The sequence below is a fragment of the Sus scrofa genome, chromosome 13 (genome assembly GCF_000003025.6).
Source record: "Sus scrofa isolate TJ Tabasco breed Duroc chromosome 13, Sscrofa11.1, whole genome shotgun sequence".
Taxonomy (NCBI): domain Eukaryota; kingdom Metazoa; phylum Chordata; class Mammalia; order Artiodactyla; family Suidae; genus Sus; species Sus scrofa.
In genome coordinates this window covers 180,788,310-180,816,104 of record NC_010455.5, presented here as the reverse complement: position 1 = coordinate 180,816,104, position 27,795 = coordinate 180,788,310, and the positions used below count along the sequence as shown (strand labels likewise).

Here is a 27,795-nt window from a genome sequence, read left to right as displayed (position 1 = left end):
TATCTTTAAAAAATCAGAGCAAAGTACCTTGGGGTTGTTGTTGTATCTAACTGAAAAGTTTTCAAGCATATCTGTGGCTTTCCCCATCATTAAACCACGCAGACAAATCCCATCTCAATGAATCAAAGTTCTATATCACTGACCTCATGTAAATACAAAGAGTAGAAAAGCCGCAAACTGAGAAGTTACTGAAAGCCTTCTATGTTTAGTTGTTTACAAAGAAACAAAAAGAGGCCACTAGTCTAAAAGGAGTTATTGTTTTTAATCATTCTGTAATATTAAACAATTTTTTTAAGTGTGGTTTGCTCAAGATTTGAAAAACCTGAAACATTGTGTGCTGCTGAGGTCCTGTGTCAAAAATCCAGTTACATGAAAACTATTACATTTAGAACAGATAAGTAATGGGGTCCTACTCTACAGCACAGGGAACTGTGTCCAGTCTCCTGAGTTAGATATGATGAAAGATAGTATTCAAAAAAAAGAATATATATACATACACACACATAAATATATACATATACTTATCTTTTGCTCAAATATGAAAGAAAAGAGTACTTTCTGCAAAATAATTCATAGGCACAAAGAAAAGTATGGAGAAATAAAGACAGCTTATAATACTGTGCCCAGATATAACTGTTGTTTATTTTTTATTTATATACTTTTACAATATGTATGCATGCATAGGTATTGTTAAAAGATAGACTGAGGGCATATTAATAATTTTACTTGAGGAAAAATTGTCTCAAATTGGGCAACAGCCAACCAAGTAGATACGAAAGGAGCTCTGAGGAACTGTACAAAATGTAAGACAGAAGGGTGAGGAGCAAGGAAGTTATATCAGGCAAAAAAAGAAGGTTGGTTATTGCAAAGTTACTTTTCCTCGAGCATGGCAGGAGTCTATGAGAGAGATTACTGAACTAGAACTGATTATCGATTCCTGATCAACTGGTTTAGAATTCCATTTCTAAGAGAGCCAGAACTGTCATTAGTTAAGACTCAGGTGAGGTGGGCTTACTTAGCACACACAACTCCATTTGGGCCCTGTTGTGTGACTGTTACAGACAAAAAAAGGCTCAGAACCAGCTTCTTACACCTATTAGCAAATATACTTTGAGACTCTTTCACCACTAAGTGCATTTGTACATCACTTTTAATGCTTATACACTATTCCATTGTATGCCTGCTGCTCAACTTTTAAATTGGAAATTAGGACATTTCTAATTTTTCCCTATTGAAAAACAATGTCTTGGAGCTCCTGCCATGGCTTAGCGGAAATGAATCTGACTTAGTATCCATGAGGATGCAGATTCAATCCCTGGCCTCGCTCAGTGGGTTAAGGATCTGGTGTTGCCGTGAACTGTGGTGTAAGCTGCAGACGTGGCTTGGATCTGGCATTTCTGTGGCTGTGGCATAGGCTGGCGGCTACAGCTCTGATTTGACCCTAGCCTGGGAACCTCCATGCACCGTGGGTGCAGCCCTGAAAAGCCAAAAAAAAACAAAAAAAAAGAAAGAAAGAAAGAAAAAGAAAAACAATGTCTTTTTTTTTTTTTTTTTAATTTTATTTTCCCACTGTACAGCAAGGGGGTCAGGTTATCCTTACATGTATACATTACAATTACAGTTTTTCCCCCACCATTTCTTCTGTTGCAACATGAGTATCTAGACATAGTTCTCAATGCTAACAATGTCTTAATGACTGTAATTAAAAATATGTCTTGGTACAAAGATGTCTTTTTTTCCTTAATATACATCTTTAGAAATAAAGTTGCTGGGTCAAAGAGCAAGCATATTTTAAAATTAATTAAAAAAAAGAATGGAGTGGGACTTTGGGATTAGCAAATGCAAACTAGTATATCCTATAGGATGGATAAATAACAAGGTCCCACTGGATAGCACAAGGAACTGTATTCGGTACCCTGTGACAATGACAATGGAAGAGAATATGGAAAATGCATGTATGTATAACTAAATCATTTGCTGTACAGTAGAAAGTAAAACAACTTTGTAAATCAACTATAATTCAGTACAATAAAAGAAAAACATTTAAGGTACCCTAAAAAATCAATAAAATAAAATAAAATTTGAACCATTTTGTCCAGGTGCCTTTCAAACTGCAGCAGATGATGTGCTCCTTTGCCCTATCTCCCATTAGCTTTTCCTAGAGGCAACAAACGCTTCCTGCCTCCTATGTACTGGGACATGTACAAGTGCAAGGCAAGGAGATCTGGAAGGAATGAAACATGGTTCCAGCCCACTTCTCCCAGAGCTCATAGCTTGGTAATAGGATATACACGTAATTTAACGGCAATGTTACAAATAAAGAGTTTGAGCGTTATGAATAATCTTCCTTAATCAAGGAGAATAAATAACATTCATTTCATTAAACATGAAACATGCTTTTGCCTGTGTTATGTCATTTTCTCCTACAAATGTTATAAGAGATGGATCTTAGTATCTTCATGAAAATGTAAGTTAACTTTTGTTGGTCTGGCTGCTCTAGTCTCAGCTTCATAGCCCTTTAGCTCTGTGATCTTGGACAAGTGAATTTCTCTAAGACTCGGTTTTCTTATTTATAGTATAAGAATAAAGTGAATTTCAAAACTGTAAAGGACTAAGTGAAAGGTATTTCTTGGAAAGCATGTAGCACAGTGCTTAGTACGTAGCAAGTGCTCAGTAGACGTTATTACTCTGATATCACTCTGCCTCTACAAACATTGCTCTCACAAAAGAGATCGAATGGCCACTCTGCTCATAATCCTTTTCTTAATCAGAAAGTTCTTCAATATTCAACCTAACTCTTTTCAACACCCTTCAGTGACATCTGGCAACATAAACATTTCTTCTTTAAGTAATTGAAATATCTCTAAGATTTTCTTCTCATTTATTATTTACTGATTCTTTATTTTTATAAAAACTTGGCTATCTCTTAAGGAAAGTTCTGCACTCAGTTTTGAGAATGTGAAGAAATTATTATAAAGTCAGTTTCTAAAATAATCTAAAATACATTTTTTAAAATGTTCTGGTAGCAGGAACAGTTAACTCATGACATTATCTAAAGGCAGGAAGAACAAACTGCAAATGATTCAAGTAAGTTATAGGTATAGAGTTTTGAGGTAAGAAAACATCTTTTAGCTCCTTCAATTTTAACATTTCTCATTTAGGTAAATACATAAAAATTAATAAGTGATACATTCTGAGCCTCTCAAGTAATCTATGAGGGCAGATCATTTTTTCCATTAATTGTTCCAGAAATTGCTTAGAGTCCAATAAATAGCTGGCATTTAGTTCTCTTTAATTTTCAAAGTATTTCTAAAGAAAAATAAACACATCACTTTTGCTTATTTTTCTTAAACAGAAAGATTTGGTTGAGAGGGACAGAGAGAGAAGTTTTAATTTGTCTTTATGCTTCCCATATTTATATTAATCAGTTAACAGGCTCTCTTTGGGTTTTGGAGCATGGATAAAACAGCTTCTAAGTGAAAGTATCTCAAGCACTTCACCAGAAACATAGAGATTTTCCTTGTTAAACATGTAAAGGTACACATAAATTATCTGCCTAAAAATTCTCAAGTAAGCAGCAAGGATGAATCTAAAAAAGTTTAATACCAATATCTTGATAATTTACTATTCTAGGCATCTGCCTGCCTTAACTCCTCTTTGTCACTAACCTAAAATTATTTCCATGGGGTGTTTCTTCAGTAGGCTCACAAATTGTTATTATATGTTATTTTAACTTCATGTTTTAGGGTAAAAAATAATGGTGGAATATTTGTCCTAAAAGCCAATATAATTTTGCTTTGTTTTAAACGACTTAAAAATTGAAGATCACTAAGCCTTAGTTATTACTATAGCAAAGAAATTCATTTAAATCATCTCAAAGATAAATTATTCTTAATGCAATATTATTACACGGAGAATTTGTGGAATGCCATGAAAAGCAAAGAAGCATTCCCACCATACTAGAAAATACATACAAATGACTTGTTCTTAACGTAATAAAAAATAATATTATTTTCATCTGTTATTCACATGGATATTAGATTTATAAAGCCATTAATACATTCAGATTGCAAAACAACAATACAAACCTACTCCTAAAAGTGAATGATCCTTACTTTTCTTTTTCCTATATGAAGTACACTTTATAAAGCCTTTTGACCAGAAGAGAGCCATATTATCCACTGGTAGTAAGAGTTCTTTTCCTAGAAATGGAACATCAACCTTGCAAATGTGGTGTCAATGAATTTACCATGGTATAAGTTTGAAGGCCAGAGAGCTTCAACTCAATGGAAAAAAGAAAGATTTATTTTCTCTAAGTGTCACACAGCCCTTCAATGACTTCAAAAGTCAGGCCCATTTCTACTCCTCTAAGACATAAAATGCAGTACTCATGTCAAGTGAATTTTCTAGAGGGTTATTTATTTCCATCTGTCTTATATTTGTGGACAGGTCGAGCACGAGATCTGAGCCTACTTGAGAGAGAGAGAGAGAGAGAGATGAGAGATAGACTGCTCTGAAGAGCTGAGTTTAAACAAGAAAATAAGAGTCAACATTAGCAAATTAAACTGAAAAGGCTGGGGAATGTCTAATATTCAGGCAGTCTCATGTATGAATTTTAATTGGCAAATATGGAAATTTGACCACCTCCACCCTGTTATATACAGTTAGAAATTAGAATTTCATTAAACAAAAACAATAAATGTATTTCCTAAGTAGTACAATTCATTAACTGTTAAAATTTTCTTTGTTCCTATAAAACTAAGCATCAGTTTCCCAAGTTCTCCTCCAATGAATACATTCCACTTTTTGCACTCTCATTTGCCTTTCCTATGAAACTCAATTTTCATTAAAGTTTATGCCAATAATTAAGCAGAAAATTAAATATTCTGGTAGAGTCATATGTTGGATGGAGGTTCTTAACTCATCATCACATGTTAAACCTGTGCATAATTAATGTTGGTGTTAACTGCAGATTTATGTCCTTTGAACTTTTTAAATAAGCGAATGCTTTATTTCTCTAATGTAAACACTTTTGTTTGTTCAGATTCTTATAAAATATTTAACAAGTTACTGTGATGTCCTTAGGTAAAAATAAATTAAGTTAGAAAATGAGACCAGCCTAATTAAATCAGGTGTCACAATTATAGATAAAATCCAATATTGTTTACTAAAAATAAAATACATACAGCTCTAATCAGTCTTTTGAGGTGATTAAAATGTTAAAAATTTCATGTGTTTAGAATCAGATAATTTACCTTGCATGATTCAGGAACAATTTGTTAGGGCACGAAATACAGTTTTAGGGGATAAGAATTTCCTAACAGGAGCTTTCAGCTTTCTCCTGGCTTAACCTATTTTAAACAGCGTTTATGGTGAGCAGCTTTGGTTTATTATTTAAGTGGTCTACTACTCCAATGTTTACTAAAAGAAAAAAATCCCAAATAGAAAACTTTTTCTAAAACTGATTTGAAAAAAAAAATATTAACTCTGAATCTCAATGGCTTACCACAGTTTATGTGTCTTTTTGTACATAATATATGTCTGACTTGCATTAACAAAGGTTTCTCCTCTGCATGGGTTTTAAGGGACCTGGGCTGGTGGATACCTCACTATTCTGTGATGCTGCATCTTGTGATGCTTCAACATTAACCAAAGCAAGGGAAGAGAGAGCTTAGAAAACCCATAGCTGCTCTTAAGAGAAGCACTTCATTTCTGTTCACAGTTCCTGGGCCAGTTATGTCACCACCATAAACTTCAAGGGATATTAGGAAATTTTCAAGCAAAGGAAAAGTCAACTAGTAATCTCTCTCACCTCCTATTCACTAAATACTTCAGTGCCTTCTTCTTCTCACACATAACACATATCCAAGCAACTCACATGGAGACAGACTGAATCCCATCTGGTCAGCACCAGGACCACAAAGTCCAGTGTATCTAGGGAAAGTTCAGTAGTCCTTACCAAGCCCAGATGTGGCTTCTCTTGGTCTGAATACCTATGAATTTGAAAGCCGAATGTCCAGTCCCCTACAAACAGACACACACACACACACAGCTCTCTCTCTCTGTCAATAAGCAAAGGTGTGACAGGACTATGATGATTATAATAATACACTCAATTTCAGAAAGGATTTAAATGATCAGCCCATTTAAATCCTAAAGTACTGCTGAGCACACTCACAGGAGGGTCCCTACCTGTGTGCCTTCAGTATCCACCTCATGGCAGGTTCTTCTTTTTCCATTCCCTTCTTTGACTGTAGCTGGAAATAAGCGTCAGGGCTGCACAGCTTGCTCAGGTTCCTTCTCGTTCACATTAAGATTGTGAGCACAAAGGCCATTTTCAGCTTCTACAGTCAAAGGCCCCTTCAGTCTAGGCTTGTGGTTTCTTTGGCAGTACGTTTCTCTCAAATACTTAAGAGGCTTCTTCTCTGTTTGTTTCCAGCCAATTCCACAAGCCAGTAACCACACCCGCACTTTAAAATACCTAGTTCTCAAACCTCTAGTAGCTCTTTGTTTTCTCAACCACTTGTCTTTTTCTCTCAGTTTAATGGTGGCTCTCTGAAGCTTATCTGTAATAACAGGTGGGAAGATCTCATTTTTAAAACTTTTTCTGCCTTAAGTACTGTAATCATCTGAAAGATTTTGTTGAATGTTTGTTACTTAAAGCCCCTATAAAATTCCTTTGAGTGTAGCTTGGGTCTAGTAGCAGTTGGCTTTTCTAATACTATGGGTATACACACTTCTGGACCCTCTTTATGTCTTCATTTCTCCTTTTGAACCACCCGATTCTTTCCTGAGTTCATCTTTATACTTGTAATACCTTGCCAAGCAGAGCCAATGGCAGTTAGCATACCCTGCTAAGGTTCTCTCTTCTACCTCTTATCCAGGAGCTAACAGATACCTAGGCATGTGATCTGCCTTCCAAGTTTTGACATGCAAGAGTTTCACCAAATGTTTTACTGCTACATAACATTCATTTTCTTCTTTGCCTCCTCCAGGATCATTTTTCTCACTGCCTTTCCACACTACCAATCCACAAGTATTTCATTATATAGAGCCCTCATTTCTAACAGTAATTTCTGTGTTAGTGAGAACAGATGAAGTTAAACTCTGGTAAAAAAAAATAACTTCAGTATCTAAGTGTCTTATTATGACACATGTTAATTTCTTGTTCATATGAAATGTATGTTTCAAGGTAACTCTCCTCCACACAGTCACTCAGGGAACAAATCCCCATTATCTTTCACCCTGCCATCTCAATCTGTGGCTCTCAAGGTTATGAGGTCAAGAAGAACTTACAGTGATGCCTCTGATTGAAGGGATACATGTCACTTCTTCTCACAGCCATACTAGTCCACATTTGGACATATGGCCAACCCTAATGGCAGGAGAGACTGGGAAATATTTTAGGTGTGCTTTGGAAATAGAGGAAAAACCAAATGTTGTGGGGACTAATTATTTCTATCTTCCTATACTTTATTTATTTATTTATTTATTTTTGGTCTTTTTTTTCTGCTATTTCCAGGGCCTCTCCCGCGACACATGGAGGTTCCCAGGCTAGGGGCCGAATCAGAGCTGTAGCTGCCAGCCTACGCCGGAGCCACAGCAACACTGGATCCGAGTCGCGTCTGCAACCTACACCACAGCTCACGGCAAGGCCAGATCATTAACCCACTGAGCAAGGGCAGGGATGGAACCCACAACCTCATGGTTTCTAGTCGGATTCATTAACCACTGCGCCACAGCGGGAACTCTGTCTTCCTATACTTTAAATGTTCAGATAAACAAGGAAACATAGATAAGCCACAGTAACAGTATTTGATCATCATGATGGAGAAACATCTGTTTACAAAATAACTGGATCACAAGTATAAGTAGCAAGCAGGAATTTGATCCATTTCTTCAATTTTGAAAATGCCTATTGACCAATAAGCTATAGAAGAAGGCTATATGACAATCTAACTAGCTCTACATTTTTAAAAATATTCCTCAGAACTAATGATACCATATAGAAAACAGATGATTATGCAACAAAAGAAAGGGTGGGGGAAAAAATGTAATTGTAATGTATACATGTAAGGATAACCTGACCCCCTTGCTGTACAGTGGGAAAATTTAAAAAATTATATAAATAAAAAAGATAGAAAACAGATGATTAAATAAAGCAATGTCACTAGCAGGAAGTAGTAAGAAGTGGGGCAGAAAAATGAAGGGAGAGAGTTGAGTGAAAAGGAGAAGAGTAAGAGTAAAGCCACATAAAACATCCAGGAAAGACTTAAAATGCTATAGAACATAAAGTATTGTTATTAAGAAAGATAAGTAAAGAGTCTATATAAGGCATTTTCTTATAGCTTCAAAGCTTTATCATAGCTGGGACATCAAGTTTCAGTACAAATAGAGCATCCAAATGACTCTAAGAAATGGATATTCCTTAACATCTAGGTCAAGAATGAGAAATAGAAGCATTTTGGTGAGAAAGCGATGCCCCAGATAATAAATTGGTCCATCCACCATTCATGGTAAGGAAAAAAAAAAAAAAAGACGGCATTAGCCCTTCTAAGTTAAAGAACACCATATTCATCATTCCAGAACCCCAGGCTTAGAGGGTTTGAGAGAAGAGAGAATGGGAATCCCTTAGAGATGGAAACCATCAGGGCCTGATCAAGCAAGCAAAAGATGCGAAATAAAATATTTGCAAAGAATATTTCAAACAAGAGTTAAAATTCTTACCAGATAAGTATCTTGAACCATTGATGTTTTAAAAAAATTTTTTAATTAACCCTCTACAACACAACTAGGGGCTCATAAACCCTTTATGTAGCATTTCAGAGGTTTAAATATTTTAGACTTCAATGGCCACACAATCCTATCATAACTATTTGCCCTTGCTATTGTAGCTCCCCCCCCCAAAAAAAAGACAATATGATATGGAAATGAATGGCCTTGGTTGTGTCTCAATGAGCGGTTGAAATGGCCGGAACCCTAGTTTGCCAACCTCTGCCCTAAGAGAGAAAAGGGGAAAGAATTGTAACAAAAACTTTGAAATAAAGTGGTCTCCAAAGAAAATTAAAAAAAAAAAAGTTTGACCATACTAGTAATTAAAGAAATGCAAAGGAAAACAGTGAAATTCTATTTTTCCCTACAACATTATGAAACAAATAATATGCTACATGGCTAGAAGGAAGATGAATATATTGACAGAAATTTTACAAACTTTCTAAAAGTCAAATGCATAATGCAAATGGTGAGAGAGAGAGAGACCAAAAAATTAAAATTAGCAATTTTTACTAAGGATATGTGGCATTTGGTTTGAATTTTAAAACCCGAGGCCAAGATATTTATAGATGAATTAGGAATGAAACTACTTCTGGGTGGCCATAATAATGGTTTATTGAATATATATGTACTTTCCTAGTTCCATTATTTACCTGGATAATAAAAAATGGTAAGACGTAGGAAAAAAATCATACAACTTTTCAATGGGTTCTAGGATTTTTTAATGGCAACATGAGGTCTACTCAATCTCTTCATCATCTTCTTTCATCCTCTGAGTTGAATATCTTTTTCAGAGAAATCATATTAAGCAATAGTCAGAAGCATGTACTTCTATCCATAGGACTGTCCACACCCTATGAGCAGTTCTACTATCCTCATGTGTCTGTGGGTCCAAGAATTCTTGCATAAAAATATTTCCCTAGTGCCCTTGAAATGTAAGTATAAAAATTACAAAGTTTGGTGGGTGCTATAAACATGAAGATTCCATTAACAAGTAAAATTTGTTTCCAATTCTCTTCAACTATTGTAAATAAACTGAGACATGGATTTATAAAGTGTCTCATACCTAATAACTCCATGTTTTTCCTTTTGAAATTATTTTTTTTCTTAGCTGATCACAAAAGTAACCATGCCTCACTGTCTAATGTTACAAAGAAAAAATTAAAAAGAAACAGTCAACCATGATTCCAGTAATAAAAGATAACTATAGCAGGTACTGTGAGGTATATCCCAGAATTTTGTATGGGTGTCTTCACCAAACCAGAATCTGTTAAACTTGTATGTGTCTTGTTTCCCATTCAGATCATTTAATAAGAATGAAAGTTGGGCTGTCCCATCTATGTGATATTGCAACATGAAAAGTCACATACATACTAAGGAGATCTAAAAGCCTTTCAACAGTACAGAGCCATAAATTACAAAATCAAAATGCAAATTATCCCCCAAATTTGCCAGGAAACAAGTACAATATGAGGAGGCCTGGAATAGCAGGGCACCTGCTTTTTGATATGCAGTTACAAAATGGAAAAATTAAAACAAATCTGTACCCCCAATCACTCTGATGTGTGTAACAGATAACAGACATGTGAAAAGGGATCCTGTCCAAGCTGCTGTCATTGGCAAAGATGTATTTATTAAGTGAAAGCAGCTGAAGGGTTTGTGTTTGAAGATACAAGCTAGATTAAATAACTGATGGTAGACATTCCTACCCTAAGTAAACTAGTGTTTTAATTTGCTTTATTTCACTTAAAACAATATAAAACATTTTAATGTACATAAATAAAAATGAGCTCAGTCACTTTTAACCACATTTCATTTTTCTGGAAGTATGCACCGTAATTTTTTATGCAATCTTCTCTTTTTTATGGCCACACTGTGGCATACATAACTTCCTGGGCCAGGAATTGAATCTGAGCTACAGCTGTGACCTACTGCACTGAGCAAGAATCAAACCCACACCTCCACAGTGACCATGCCACTGCATTTGGATTCCTAACCCAAATGCCACAGCAGGAACTCCAACAAATGTCTTCTAATGAACATTTAGGTTGCAAAATTATTTTCACCATTATATACTCTAACATGAACAGTTCGGTATACACAGTTGAATGAATCTGTCCTATTATTTCCCTTAGGGAAAATTCCTAGATGCAATTTTTCATATTGAAGAGTATCTAAATTTAATATTTTGCATTATATTAATAAATTACCCTCTACAAAAGTTGTAACAATTTACTCTTTCTCCTTAAGTGTCCAACCTGAACCTATTTAAATAGTTATTCCCACAGCCTAAAATACTGTTGCAAAAATTAATGACATGGAAAACTACATAAAGCCAAACAAGAGTCAAAATAATAAAATATATTTCTGATGTGATATATAAATTATAATATATGTGGAGAATGTATATGTGTACGTGTGTATGTATCTGTGTGTGTGTGTATACATATATATGGCAGAAAGAGTCATAACTAAGGGAAAGGAATAGATCAAATATTTAAAATTTCTTTAATGTTCTGTGTTGAATTCCTCTAATTTCTGCATATTTTACTTGTAATCTGAAAAACAATATGCTAAGAAAATATTGTAAATTGCAAAGCTGAAGAAACAAGTCTTCAGATATTTTGTAGTTCACCTGATATTAGGCATACACTTCTAAAACAGCAAACCCCTACTGTATTCCAGTCTAGAATGTTTAAACATGCTGGACTGAAATACTTTTGCCCAACAAAGAGCTTGTTTTAACTTATGAAAATCTTCATGCCTCATATGCAGCAGGATAAAACCTTTCTCTTCCTACTGAGAAAACAAATAAGAGCCTACTGAGAAAACAAATAAGAGCAAACTGCGAGATCCCTGAAAACAGAAAGAAAACTATCTTTTCCAACTAGCTCTGAGTCCCTGGCTGCAGGCATTTTGGAGAGGAACAAACCATTAATAAAGATGCAATACTTACAGTGACCTTTGAGCAATTCCAGATGTAGACATGGAGAATTTTCCGCAATAGTAAAGAAGGGTTGGCTATAAGAAGTGACAGTCCGGAGTAGGCTTGCAGGAGTCTGGAATTACACAGAACACAGAAAAGAGATTCAGCAGAAATGAAACAACACAAAAAGAATCCACAACCTTGACCAAACATAACTAGAGATTTATTCTCTCATAAGAGTTTTTACCAGTTATTTAGTATAGAGGAAATTCATGCTCTATTATATTTTCTGGATATGAGGATAGCTTTATCAGTTTTCAGGATGTGCTTCTTTGCCATCCTATTGCTATGCTAACTTTTTACATCCTCACCAAACCCAACTTGGTAGACAGTTATTCACATTTTACAATTAGAAAAATGAAGCCAAGAAATTTAGGTAATTTGGCCAAGATCATGCTTCTTAAATAGGGGTCAGCAAACTTTTCTTTAAAGGGCCAGGGAGTAAACATTGTATTAGACACTCATAAGGTCTTGGTCAGAGGTACTCGGCTGCATAGCACAAAAGCAACATAGACAATATTTCAAGGAGAGAATATGGCTATGTTATACAACTGGCTGGTGAGTCCACTGGCCATGGTTTGCCAATCTCTGATCTAGAAAGCAGTAGAGCAAACTTCCAACTCAAATCTATGCCTTTAATAACTAAACTGCCATACAGTAAGAGAAAATAAAATAAATACATTTCTCTTCTCACAGTGAGTGTTCACTCATTCTCAATTTTTTTTTTTTTTTTTTTTGCCTCTCTATTCAGTGCTATTCTAAAGAAACCAACCAGTTAATAGGAATCATCACTTATTATGAGCTGGTGAGCAAAAGGATTTGTATGCCCAGAGAGTGTAACCAAGTAGGTAGATCCCATAACAGAACAGAACATGGAATTAACAACATTATGTTAGGATAGCTGTGCATATCTGAAATTCAGGCAGTACTCAGCCTTACAAAATGGAAAAGAAAAAAGAATAAGATGGCTTTTGTCTCTTTTTAAATATAGAAATATTTAGTTTAACAGGCCCTGTCAGCTCTATTTTTTTCTTAATTTCAAAATTATTGTCAGTGAATTTGTTTCATAAGTACAATAATATTGGCCAATATAGATATGCCCATTTTAAGTTGTTTAAAATTCAACGTTATGTGGAAAAATATTTTAATCCCATTTAGTTTTTCTTGTGTTGATAAAGTACCAATGGAAACTAATCAACAGGTTAATTCAGTTTGATTTCTTAGTAGTAGACCCTCAGAATTTGAAAGCCACATTCATCAATACAGAATGAGTCATTACATAACATTTCTAAAATAATTGAGATGTTACAAGTGCTCTGGGAAGGAATGAAGAGTCAGAAATTTGTAAATCATTCTTATCGTTGTTATGGGCCGGTCATATGACCTTCAGCCAATTCTCTCAAAATCTGAATCTTCTATAGGAAAATGGTAATCACATTATCTGTTACCTTGCCAGAGTTATTGCTAAAGTTGTAAAAAAAAAAAGAAAAAATTCGTAAAGTTATCCTGCAAATTTAAAACATCATAATCATGAAGGTAATCCTCTAAGACATATTTTTACAAAGAAAAATATTTATATTTTTTTCCTTCTTTCACAGATCTATAATCCCCTTTCATCAGAAACACAAGAGATCCAGAATTTAGAAATTTTGCCCATCCATCATTGTGAAAAAAACAAAGTAAACCCATAATCCTGTTATGTTTTATTTTTTAGGAACTTTTAAAATTTTTCCTTACCTTTCGTAATCACCAATGTTTCTAAATACTCAATCTATTAGATTCCTAAACATTTTCTTTAGCATTCTCAGGGACTAAAAATTAAACCACAATAATACTTGTAAATCACAAGTTATTTGTTATAGTAATTCACACAAAACAACTGAATAAATTTGGGGCTAAATTTCTAAGAAATATCATAAGAACACTATAATAGATTATGGTATTTTTTATAAATATTTTCAGTCTAGCTCTTGGGAAGTATTATACTGTCCTACTTCACTAACGTCAGCTTTGTTCGTGTGACTTGTGAGAAGTGAGTAGTGACCCGTGGCACCAGCAAATTGAATTTTAAAAGCCAGAAAGTAGTTTGTCAAGTTCTTTTTTCTCCTTTGCTATTAGACCAGAATATTCCAGATAAGGACTGGGGTCCATGAACCTGGGGTCCAGATGAAGACAACATAAAATAGCACTGAGATCAACCCATGAGACCATGTAGAACTGAGTGAGAAAAATTTGTTTGCTCCTTTAGTCAATGATATTTTAAATCACTTGCTACCACCGGATTACCTAGGCTATCCTAAATGACTGATTCAGAGAATGCCAAAGTCCAGTTATATTCTGTATGTTGATACTTAATTAGAATAATTAATAGAAAGATGGCAGCAGCACAAAATTTCACTTATTCAGAAAGAAACAAGCATTCCTACCTTTCCTATATGTGAATACAGCTACAATAGGAAATAAAACCAAATTTTGTTTACACTAAACCACAAAGATGTTACAAGGAATTCAAAAGCAAAAAGGATTTTTAAGTTACTTATATGATAGGAATACATAAAACCAGAGAATCAGGACCAGAAATAATATTGACCATCATTTAGGGATTATTTATAACCCTAGCACTCACTGTCTTATTCTACCATCAACACTTTTTTCTGTTTCTCTAATTTAACTAAGATATTTGAAAAAAAAATATTTTCAAGTAAAAAAAGAAATGACTCTCAAAAACACATTAGCAAAATGCAATATATTTTCTAAATCCAAAAAACTAATAATAAATATAATGTTTCCTTATCTAGAAGCTGTTTTAATATATATAGCTTTCATATCAGGACTTCTGTTTTTAATAAAAAGTATATTGTGTCATCCATATTTTTAAGCATAAAATCTCTAATATGTGGCTCAACACATAAAACGACTTCAGGGATAACATTAGATATGCTTTGCAATTTCAAAATATTATCAGCACAGTATCAGGGATACCCTGCCCTCTACTGTCAGTATTATAATTTTGCATGTTTAACTATATAACTTTAATCACTTTATTTAAAATCCAAGTTTCTTCCCCCCTCCACATTCTGGTGTTTAAACATTCTGTTTCTATTGTATTAACTGTTTTCTTAGAAAATTTAGCAGTGTACGTTTCACATCAATATTAAAATTCGTCAGTCTTTTTATGCGGCTGCTGAATAAAGGAATTCAGAATGCTTTAATGCTAACCAGCCATTTCCCAGCTTAGAGGCTCTCATTATTCTGTACTAACTTCTTTTGATTTTACGCTATCAGTTAGAAAATGTTGTAAATGTTTACTTAGAGTTACGCAGATAGTTTCTATTTTATTTGCTCACCCTTCCTTCCTGCATCCCAGATCTTCCTTTGAAATCAGTTAATCTTTAGAGCAAGTCTGTTGGTAGAAAATGCTCTCTGTTTTTGTTTGCAAAAAATCATTAGTTTGTCCTCATTTAAAGGTTCAGTAGTATACAATCTTCGATTACCAGTTATTTTTCCCCTCACTATTTGAAGATAATAACCTTCATGTCTTCCAGTTTCCAGTGTTGTTGTTGATACACTCATCTCCATACTCCAGCTGGCTTCTGGCTCCACTGAGCAGTTGTCCAATAAATTGTCCCATTAAGGCACAGTCTAGTCAATCTCTTGTTAATGCCCATTTGTGGAATTTTCCAGAGTTTTTGTTGAGAAATCCCACTTTGTCATTGGCCTTCTACTTTACCTGTCTTAAAGGTTCCTCAATTCTATTTGGTTTTACTGTGTATCTGTTATTCTTATGGTTTTCAGAATTTTCTTACCATCTGATCCTAAAAGTTGGTTTAAAACATATGCAGATTTAGTATGTATGGTTTATATCATCTTTATTTATGTCAATGATGAAAAGACATATTAAGGCATCACCACTTAATATTTCATGTTATCTTGGTATTCTGGACATGTATTGATAGGGGTGCTGTGCAGTGATATTCCAAAAAATTTTTCTTTTCAGGGCTGCACCTGTGGCATATGGAAGTTCCCAGGCTAGGGGTCCAATTGTAGCTGCAGTTGCTGGCCTATGGCACAGGAATGCCACATGCAAGGCACGTCCTTGACCTACACCACTGCTCACAGCAACGTGGGTTCGTAACCCACCAAATGGGGATAGGGATCAAACCCACATCCTCATGGATACTACTCAGGTTTGTTACCACTGAGCCACAATAGGAACTCCCAAAATTTTTTAAATCACATAGCTGTATTTTTCAAAAATGGGTTGCTCTGAAATGCATTACACTTATTTTCGAATCACATGCATTTATCCTATCTTAGCATTAAGTAAGCAAGGTATATTTTTATACCAATTAATTTAAACATAACATATGGAAAATATTTTACATATACTCTGAAATACAGGTCCCACCTGGCGCCATAAAGGGTCCTAGAGGTTCTTTCATTGGCTCTTTCTGTAGTAGAGCTAACTCTATTCTATGGACACTCTAGATATTTTTTTAGAACCTTTTAGATAATTCAAGAAATAAATCTGAAAAAACAGTACAACAAAGTATCATTGTTTTCAATTACTAAATATGGTACTATCCAAATAACATATGTACCAACAAATATACTAATAAAATAGTGAAATCTTACCATTATTCAGAGTACCCCTCATTAATTCAACAAAATGTGTTGTGTACTAAAGTGCTTGGTGCTATTTTAGGTGCATATGATAGTAGTGAAAAGATGGACCTGGTCCAAGGTCATAGACGATAAAGTCTCTTATGAGAGACTGACCATTAAAAAGCCGGTACAGTAGAGAAGGATAAACTCTATGATAGGAAGAAAAGTACAACACACAAAGCGAGTACTTCAGAAACGTTTTGAAAAGACTCAGGCTCTTATGATATGGCTCAAGATTATACCACCAACAGAACATTGAAAAAACAAACATCTGTTTTATTTCTTCACTCTGACAAGCACATCATAACTCCTTCGTTCTCTATCTGCATTACTTAAAATCCTAGATGGCCACTAAAAACAGTTCATAAAAATTAAAACTTATTAAAAATGTCCGTGATGATTTACAAACAAAGCTTGGTAAAGAGAATTGCAAGTCCATACAATTTTAAAAGGGCACCTCCTATGATGATGACTTTACTCAAAGCGCAGATTACTGAAGATTTGGTGAATCATACAAATATATCTGGGTTCTCTAAAATGAAGACAGTAAGCACACAGCAACTAAATATAGGTAGGAGATGATATATACTTTTTTAAATGTACTGTACTAGTTTGCACAAATGTAAGGAGCACCATGTAATACAAGGTTATCATTCATGATTAGACTCTCATTAAAAGAGAGGCTTTTTTTTTTTTTTTTTGGCTACACCTACAGCACATGGAAGTTCCAGGGCCAGGGATCAAACACATACAAGGGCAGCAACCTGAGCCACTTCAGTGACAAAGCCAGATCCTTAACCCACCGTGCCTCAAGGGAACTCCTAGACTTTTTAAGTACAGCACAAAGAGCATCATCTTGCTTTAAAGATGAAATGACCTATTTTCTTTTTCTTTGTATTCTCTTAACACGAGGAAGTTATGATAGAGAGGGATAGGTCATAAACCTACTCGTAGAGGGATGTAGTGATGTGTCTGGGAGCTCACCAAGTTGGAGTAAAAATATGGCTTATCTTCCTGGCATATAAGATTTACCTAATTGTACCTAATTGAAACATTTAGATTATGTAGAATACCACATTTGTCTGAAATTTTTTGACTGGATCTATGACTACATGGTTGACCTGTGATTCTGGCTACTTATGTCTGCTTGTGGCCTTGTCTTGAGGGTACTGGATCACAACCTATTTAGGTGTATTTCAAAATGTCTGAAACAGCTGTTACAAAGGAGCCCTCAGCCAGACACAAAAGGCTTTGATGATTCCTCTTCTACCGAGTCCATGGCCATGGACAGGCCCTGAACCTCTGGGTTTTTTAATCAGTGTCCAAATCCCTAAAATGGGACCTCTGAGGCCCTTTATACGCTCATGTTCTACGTTCTGCATGGTTCCTGCTGTGTTTATTGAGTCTCAAGAGCACAGGAAGGCTACCTTCCCAACAAAATGTCTTGAGTACCCACATGTAATGATGGACCATGTTTATTCATTGCCAGCACAAGTTCAGGGGATGTGTAAGGTTGATATGATAATTGGTTGATATGGTAATTGGGCAGGGTGAGTCAGGGCCAAAGAGGGAGGCACACATATAAATATGTACATTCAAACTGTCTTGTGTTTCTTAGCTCTCAAATTTTATGCAAAATAAACATTTCATCCCAGATGAAAAACCTTACATTGTAGGAATTGTATCAAACCCTTAATTCTACTACCCATAAAATAATTTCTCAGCAGCTTCTTGATTAATACCTAAGCCAGCTTTAAAAATAATCCAGTAATATTGGGGACATCAAGTTTTTACCAGCTTTTACATCAGATAAAATTCTGAAGTGAATTTCTTAAATATTAAAAAAAAGTTAAATACTACTTTTAACTTTTATTCCTATAGCAATTACTGGGGAAAAAAGGTAGAGAAAAGGAAAGAGTGAAGTATTTAACTCCAAAATAAGAGTGGGCAACACTCTTGTTTTATTAATTCAAAACCGCACCCATTATTTTCATGTTATACACTTATTTTTAGTAAGTTGGTACATAAATTATTGGTAAGGAAATTTTTCATGAGGAAAAATGGCTTCTAAAATAAATCTTCTGTGGAAGAATATATGAATAAGAAGTTGGAAGGCACCTCCCCAGAGGAGAAAGTTGCCCAGCTGCCCATTTAGTTATGAATATGAAAAAAAAATCTTTCCTCACTTCACCTCTTTTCTGAGGGCCAGATTGTTCTGTGAATTGAACCCATTCCAACCTGAATATACTTAATATGAATGAACATTATAGCAAAAGTTAACAAGGCCAAATTCTGCTACCACAAAAATTTTAAAACAAATAATCATCATAAGGAAAATAGTCATAAACCTTGGCTTCTGGCCCATGCTTGGTTGAGTTTTTTAAAATATGCTATTCAAAATTATTCCACATGATTTTATCAAGTCCTTAACATTCATTACTCCAACAGCTTTTAACTTTTTAACTTTTTACTGTGCCTTCCAGTAAAAATATATTTTACATCATGGACAATATATGGATATATTTGTCTCTCTCTATGCATATATGTATGTATACACATGTTACATATAACTTTACATATATACATGAACTTTACATATATATATGAAATTATAAAATGGAAAAAAGTTTCATAAAACAGTACCTACTCTTACTACATGCTTGGTGTATACTCTGGTATTTTATATTCTTCTATTTCCTTTTTTTAAAATGCTATTTGATTCCTAGTTAATTGATTTTACAATTCAATACTATATTATGAATCAATGCACAACAGGAAAAGTAGGGACAAAATATTCCCTCCAAGAAAGAGCAAAGAAAAGACAAAAGGAAGTGGGGTAGAGAGAGGGGAAAGAAAAGAACGAACGATGAGCGAACATTATAGAGAAAAGGAGTCATAGCCCTTTGGAAATGCTATGGCCAAAGAGAAGAAAAGATCATCAACTGGGAAAAAAAAAGAAAAACTTACAGAAAACTTTCAGGGTTGATCTTTAAGGTTTGAAAACATCAAACAATCTTAAATATTTTCCTCCCAGATATGTGAAAAGTAACAACTTCACAGATTAAGCATGACATTCAATAGGTGTAAGAACTATGTCCAAACTTACAGATTGGATAAAAACCAGGTATCCTTGAGATTTAATTTTTGTGTAACACAGAGACTATTTTTATTATTTACAAATCTTGAAATAATAATTACCCATTTCATTTGATATCACTCTCAAGGGTTTTCTTTATAATTTATACATTTCTACACTCTCAACCAGTGCTTATTTTACAAATGAGCCAACCACTGTGCAAAGAGCATCGTCTTCAGAGTTGGAAGACCAAGTTGTGTTTGAGTCTAGGTTTTACCCCTCTCTATAAAGAGTAAATGACGAAATATTGTAGAAATAGTCTACATCAGATCCACAAAAGCAGTGTAGGTAATCCTCAACCGGTTATAGTACCATTAATTTCCATAGTTGTTTAGCAGAAGAACTTTTTTCATAGGACAGCTGTTTGTAATAAGAATCTGTTGCTCCTTTTTTCTCAACTATTGTAGGATCTTTCCACTCAACTCTCCTGCAGATAGTCTGTCAAGAAGATTTGACATTTTACTTGCCTGTTACTTTTTTCAGAAGTCCCCTCTTTTGATTTGTATGGACTTAGTAAATATCATCTTAAAATCTACCATAATAAAAATAAATATTTATTATTAAGTTATCTTGGAAATTAATAAATCAGGACATGCTATGCTGTAGATATTTCAGAAAAGGGGTCTTGCTTTTTTTTTTTTTTTTCTGTTAGGCTGAGGCTTAGTTTTTGCTTTTTGGGTTGGAACTCGGGATTCAAGCAGTGTCTGCAACCTCCACCACAAATGTTGATAATGCCAGATCCGTTAACCCACTGAGCAAGGCCAGGGATTGAACCCGCATCCTCATAGATACTATTCAGATTCATTTCCACTGAGCAACAATAGAACTTCCAGGCTGAAGCTTAGTTTAAAGCATATATGCCCTAATGGATTTTACTATCTTCATTATAAACTATTTTCTAGTTAATTTACAGTAGTTCTCAAGGCTAGTTTTAGATTTGCATTCCTTAGGGAACTTTAGGAAACTACAGAATAAATCAGAAAAATCTCATTTTTCTGCTTTGGGGTGGGGCTTGAGCATTGATGGTTTTTATGTCCCCAGATGCTTCTATTGGGCAGAAAAGATTGAGAACCACTGCTTTACTTTGTCTCACTAATCAGAAAGCAGCTAAGAGATTCAAAATTCAATGATGGGACTCAAAATCGAATTAGTCAAGGCTTAAAAATTTACATCCTTATATTCCAATGAAAGAAAGTTATGACCATATCAAGATATTCTGAGAGTAATTATCCCTATCCCTTAATCAGTCATTTTTCCTTTTCAATATTCAAGAGAGCACAGAAACCATCATTTATCCCTTCTTTAAAATGTTATAAATAAAAACCATTCCTAATTTACAACCCTTTCTCAACACTTCATTTTTCTGTTTTTCTTGATAGCAAAACTACTCAAGAAAAGATTTATACTAGCCATGTCTAAGTTCTCTTCTCATCGTCTCACAAACTTCCTTCATGTGGACTTTTCCCACCATTACCGCTTCACTTAAACTGTTTCAAAGTCACTGATAATGTGTTTGATGCTAAATCAAATGGTCAGTCCTCAGGCTTCATTTTAATTGATGCTTCAGGGGCTTTGGGTTGCATTTGGGAATAGTTTGATCACCCCTCCCTCCATTACACACTTATTCACTCACTTGTAGGATAAAACTTTTCCAGTGGCTATTTCTTCTCAGTTCCCTTTGCTGGCTTCTCCTTCTAACCAAACTCTAACCGATAGTATGTTCAGTGCTCAACCAATGGACCTTTGTGTGTGTGTGTGTGAGAGAGAGAGAGAGAGTGTCTTTATGCTCATTCCCTTTCTGATCCTTAATCAGTCTTGGAGCTTTAAATATCATCTATATTTTGGGAACTATGTGTCTATAATTCACATCTTCAGTTCTCTCTTTCCCAGTGTTCTTATATTCAATTGCCTACTCGACATCTAGGTACAATATCTATTAGCCATTTCAAACTTAATGTGTATGAAAACAAACTCTTATTATCCCAGACTTGCTTTGTATAGTCTTCCCAATCTCATCTTCACTATCTTTCTAGTTTTCAGGCCCCAAACCTGGGGATTATCTAGGACTACTCATTCTTTTACACCCCACCTTCATTCTTTCAGCAACCCTTTGTTCTACATTTACAAATACACCCAGGGGTCAACCATATTGCACCACCTCTACTGCTTCTTCCAGTGTCCAAGTTACATCATCTCTCACCTGGGTCATGGCAGCCGCTTATAAATGAATCTCTTTTCTTCTTTTACTGCCCACGTTCACATGGAAGCCAGGGAAAGCACTGTTAAAGTACACGTCACATTTGTCTTTCCATTACTCAAAACAATTCCCTATTTCATTTTACTAAAAGTAGAAGTCAAAAAATTTACCGTTGTTTATAAGATCCTATGTGATTTAACTCCTATTTCCTGTCTAAACTCATTTCTTAGGCTTTCTCATCACACACGCTGCTCCACCCACACTGGTTTCCATGCTTTTCTTAGAAGCTTACAGATATGATCTAACATCATGGTTTTTACATTATGTTCCTCCGTTGCTAGGAATGCTTTTGCAACACTCCCTCTAATACAGCCAGGTCTCTTTTCTCTTAATTCCTTCAGGTCTTGCACAATGGCCTGCACTGGCAAAATTATTTAAAAGTATAATACCTCCTATAATCCCATAAAAGACAGACCTCTTTTCTGTCTTGCTGATCCATAACCATTTTTACTAGGCACCATCTAATGTACTGTAGGTTTAATTGTGTGATGCTCATTCCCATTAGAATGTAACCTCTATGAAGGTAGGAATCTTTAGTTTGTTTTGGGGGGGTTGGCTTTTCTTAAGGCTCTATTTTTTTTCTCATTTTTATTGAGGTATAACTGACAAATTGTAAATACTTAAAGTATATAATGTGACGATTATATATATGTATACATTTGGAAAGGATTCCTCCATCAATTTCATTAACACATCTTTACCTCACATATTTAGCTTTTTGGTGATAACATTTAAGTTCTAATCTCTTGGCAAATTTCGATTACACAATACAGCGTTATCAACTCTGGTCACCATGTTAGATGTTAGATCCTCAGAAAATATTCATCATATAACTGAAATTTTGTACCTGTTTTACCCATCTGCCCCTACTCCCCCATCCCCATAGTTGATTTATGAGATCAGCGTTTTTAAGATTCCACATATAAGATCTGTCCATTTTATCTTCCCAAAACCCAGCTCATAGTTTCACTGATCTTCTCTATTGTCTTCTTAGTTTCTATTATTTCCTTCTGTCTATTAACTTTAGGCTTAGTTCATTCCTTTTATATGATTCGTCTTTGGCTTAAAGTTTGTTTTGTCTGATATAAGTGCAGCTACCCATGCTTTCTTTTGGTTTCCATTTGCATGGAATAACTTTTGCATCCCTTCACTTTCAATCTGTCTGCATTCCTAAAGCTCAAGGAGTATCTCACTGGCACTGTGCCAGGGATGAGGTTTATGATGACAGTGTGTCTCAGCCTTTCTTACCTATTTTGATATAGGCATTTCCTCAGTCATGAAATATGTAGGAGTCATTCAGCCAGTTTCCAGATGTCTTTCACAGGGAGTTAGTTGTTCCCTGGGCAGCTCTACATTTGGTGTGTCTTTGGAAGAAGGAGAGCTCATGAGCCTCTATAGCACCTTTTTAATCCAATCAACTGGCTTTTGCTTTTATTTTCTTGACAGCATTAATCTCAATACCTGGAACTATGCTGGGCACACAGTTGGTATTCGACACTGATTTGTTGAAAAAAATCAATGAAGCTTCAACTTTGTACTGGACACCTTCATCTTCTACTTTAAAATGTGTACCTAATCTGTAGATTGATAGTCTCTAAATTCCCTTCCAGTTCTAAAGTTTCTGACTCTAACACAAACATGTACTCAGTCTGCTTGATGACTCCTTTCCCAAGTTAGTTCATTGCCCCCTCTGCTCTCATAGCACTCTATGCTTGTTTATAACATTAGCGCTTATCACAATAATTTTCCCAAAATCAGACGAAGAGTTAAGCAAGGGCAAGGTTATTTTTTTGTTTCTTCATATCCTTGCTCTAACATATCAGTAACTGACACTCATAGCTTTAGGCTTTCAATAAATATTTATTGATTGAGTGAGTGTGATAATAATGCTTTGGAGGTTGTGGAAAGAGAATGTTTCTTTATCTTTTTAAACATTTAGTTAAAGGGTGAAAACTAGATGGGACTATTCTCTAGCAGGTCATTAAGGAGTTGGTTTTTTTTGTTTGTTTGTTTTGTTTTAAAATTTTTGCTATTCTCCAGTCTTGACACTCAAACACAAAAGCAGCAGATTTTTTTTTCTTTCTTGTGATGTTTTCTCTCGAGGGAACCATATCCTCTCCTGGACTGTAAGGAAACTAGAAGGACATTTAAAAGGACAGAAGCATATCTAAATCTGCCTAGATAAGTGAGAAATAATCCTAAAGCTTTCAGAAACAGATACTGCCTGAAATCCCAATTTTTATATGTCATTACCATATTTTTTAAAAAAGAAACAAACTAGAACATACCTGTAACTGAATATCATTTTAAAGAAATTTTATCATATGTCTAATCTTAAAGAAATGGCAGGAAAATGTATTTTGTTTAATTATACTTTTTTTTTTTTTGGCTTTTTAAGGCCGTACCCATGGCACATGGAGGTTCCCGATGAACCTACCTCAGAGCTGTAGCTGCCAGGCTATACCACAGCCACAGCAATGTCAGAACCGAGCCAACTCTGCAACCTACACTACAGCTCAGATCCTTAACCCACTGAGAGAGGCCAGGGATTGAACCTGAGTCCTCATGGATACTAGTCAGATTCATTACCGCTGAGCCACAATGGGAACTCCTGTTTAATTATACTTCTACAATAGGAATTCAGACTTCACTCATCATTGTAGTATAAAATATCATCATTCTGTTAAAAGAATGAGGTTCAAGCGTTTCCTTCCCTAAAATGTATTTGCTACGCATAGAGAATAAACTAAACTTTTTTGCAGTGTGAATTTTCTACTGTTTGAAATTGAAAGTATTTCACCTTCATTGAGGCAAGACCTAGAGTTCTCTTTATGTCATATTTTGTTTTTAAATTTCCATGACCAAAAGTACTGACTCACTCTAATTGTACGCTCCTGATAAATTCAAAAGTAAAAATAAATAAGTAAATAAATAAATATAACAGTCACCAGCAAAGCCCCATCACAATTCCCAGGGAATAAAAATAGAATCTGGATGATCAAATTAAGTCTAACCTTTTTCTTTTCCTTGGTGCTTAGTCCAGTGTTACTTGCTCATAGGAGCCACAATGCAGACACCTCCACCCTACTCTTTGGGCCAGAGTTTCTAGTGCAAAATGGCTGCAACGACACCTCAGCTTGGAACCCAGTGCAGTGGGACCCAGAGCAGAAGCCCAGCACAGCACTCAATCCAAGATGGCAGCAGCAGCTGGCTGTATGCGGAATCCCTGCTCCCAGCAATGGGATCTGGAGAACTGTAAGCAGCAGTTCATCTGTGCCTGTGCAGTCCTCTCTCCTCCTGGCTAAGGAGCACCCTACTAAGTAGCCCTACCCACAGCCTGTCAGGGAGTATGTGGGCTCTAGAACACCAACTCCCACCTCGCCATTCTCTGATCAGGGAATAAAGTTTTCCTTTGCTTCTGACCCAAATTCCCCCTAGGTCTCCTTCTATTTGTGCAACTGACATCAGACAGGAGGACCTTTGCTGGTGACCATCTCAGGAGTGACAGTAATAATGCTAATAATATCCACATCTAAACATGTTTTTCAGTTAAAGGAAGATCCTAATTGAGTTTATTTGTAATTTGCACTCTAAGTTGAAAGAAAATTGAGGAGTTCACATCATGGCTCAGTGGAAACGAATCTGACAAGTACTCATGAGGACACAGGTTCATTTCCTGGCCTCACTCAGTGGGTTAAGGATCCAGCGTTGACATGAGCTAGGGTGTAGGTAGCAGAAGTGGCTCGGAGCTTGGATCCAGCATTGCAGTGGCTGTGGCGTAAGCCGGCTGCTGCAGCTCCAATTAGACCCCTAAACTGAGAACCTCCATATGCCACAGGTGCAGCCCTAAAAAAAAAAAAAAAAGAAAGAAAGAAAAAAGAAAGAAAATTGAAGTATAAGGCCTTTTCTAGAAGAGATTTCTCTTCACATTCGAAACAGTCATTATGAGATACAATTTTATGTTTTTAATCACAACTGGGGAAGGATGAAATCAAACACCTTTTACTTCTACCCTAAATCAAATAAAACTATGCTATCATTGAAGGATTTAATTATCTATACTAATCAAATTAGCATTTTTCTAAATTTTCTAAAATGATGAATTACTATCATATAAATGATTTTCATCCAAATTCCGCAATAATTTTACTAGTAAAAGCAAAGAACTCTGAGAGACACCCTGAGTTTCTTTTCTTTTTTTTTTTTTTTTCATCTTTTTAGGGCTGCACCTGCAGCATGTGGAAGTTTCCAGGCTAGGGGTCAAAACGGAGCTACAGCTTCAGGCCTATGCCACAGCCACAGCAACTTGGGATCCCAGCCTCATCTGTGACCTACACCACAGCTCAAGGCAACACAAGATCCTTAATGGACTGAGCAAGGCCAGAGATTGAACCCGTGTCCCCAAGGATACTAATCGAGTTTGTTACTGCTGAGCCATAATGGGAATTCCCACCTTGAGTTTCTCAACCAATCCCTGCCAGACATTCAAGCATCCCATAATCCTTTATGAAGCAATTTCTACAACTGGGTAGCAAGTTGGGTATATGGCTTTTCAAATCAAAGTCCTTATTTCCTTCTACAAAGTATTAACAAAACAAAGCAAAATTTAAAAAAAAAATGCTTCAGAATATGAAGTGTTCTATGCAGGATGATCCAAGTTTTGTAGGGCCTGAAATTTCGGGAGCCTCTTTTATGAAAAAGAATGTAAAACTTACAAATGTAAAATCCAGCATGTGTGTGAATACTTAGAATGAGAAAATAAATCATGAACAATTGCAAAATTTAAAAATCTAAAAAATATTGCAAAATTCACAAGGTTGGCAAATTCATTTTCTCTAATACAATTCATATATATTATTTTACTATTGATATTTTAGAAAATTTTTATCTTCACAACTTGTTATTGGTAATGTTATAAAAATGTTTAGGATTGTTATCCAATTTGGGAAAACTTTTATCAAGTTTATTCATATAAATAAGATCCTAGGCATTTCAAATATTTCTCCACATTGACTATCCCATAATACTGAGTTGACAACACTTATTAACCAGTTTGTCACAGATATCTTCATTACTTTGATGTCATTAGGATTTTCATGTTATCCTCATCAAAGTCAATAATCTTGTCCAAATGGCAAAAAATTTAAGTCTTTTTCCACTGGGTTCATTTGACTCATTTCTCCAGTAATTTGATTATCTAACAATTTATAACTATTCATTTGCTATTCATTTGCCCTTGCTCTGGAAAAGCATTTCTCTCTCTTAACAAGGTACTATTTTAGGTATGATTTGAACATGTCTTGTTATCATTTGCTTCTCATTGTCAAAGTCATTTTAACTAATTCTGTTTCTCACCTTTTTTTGCTTTTGTTTGCATTATTTCATTATTTTTATGTAAATTTTCTCCCACTTAAAAAAATAAGTGTCCCAAATGAGGAATCTATAATTTCTCACTTGTTACTTCAAAAACATTTCAAAAAGTATTTCCATATCACAGCTAACATGGCTTCCCCTTGCCTTACCCTAAAAATGCTCTGTGACTGAAATGAGTGGAACAAGACTCAAATTGTAACTAACTGCAGTTGAACTGTTTTGCCTCATACTAAGTATGCATTTGTGTTATGTAATGCAGAAAGGGAAACCAACTATGTCTGGTGAGTTCCGGGAAAGCATCACAATGAAGGTGAATTTTGGAGCTGACTCTTGCAAAATACATCAGTATTCACAAGGTAGGGAAGACTGTGGGCAAGGACTGTGCAGAAGTTCAAAGCCCCACAGCATAAACCCAGGTCTCTAATTTCACACGCGATGCTTTCCACACTTCAGTGGTTTAAGATGTAAAGTGATCTCTGAAACTACCTCTCATTCTGTACTTCACTTATTGTGCACCAATTCTGTCTTTAAAATGAGTACGTTCAGCTGAATAAAATAGGTCCTAGGGTTGGGCAAGGAGCATGTTTAGGCTTTAGAGAAGGCATG

The 27,795-nt window shown here is 35.2% G+C and overlaps 1 protein-coding gene across 6 annotated transcripts in view; it reads right to left on the bottom strand.

Moving 5' to 3' along the window:
* Positions 1–27,795, bottom strand: part of LOC106508546 — a 593,953-nt gene that overhangs the window by 555,428 nt on the left and 10,730 nt on the right. For 2 of the 6 annotated variants that reach the window (XM_021071412.1, XM_021071411.1), the window contains one exon: positions 11,729–11,831. The gene's annotated coding sequence lies outside the window, so the exon portion shown is untranslated. Of the gene's footprint in view, positions 1–6,192; positions 7,524–11,728; positions 11,832–11,945; positions 12,246–15,288; positions 15,378–27,795 lie in introns of those variants that run through there. The other 4 variants (XM_021071415.1, XM_021071413.1, XM_021071416.1 and 1 more) reach the window with 4 other exon arrangements.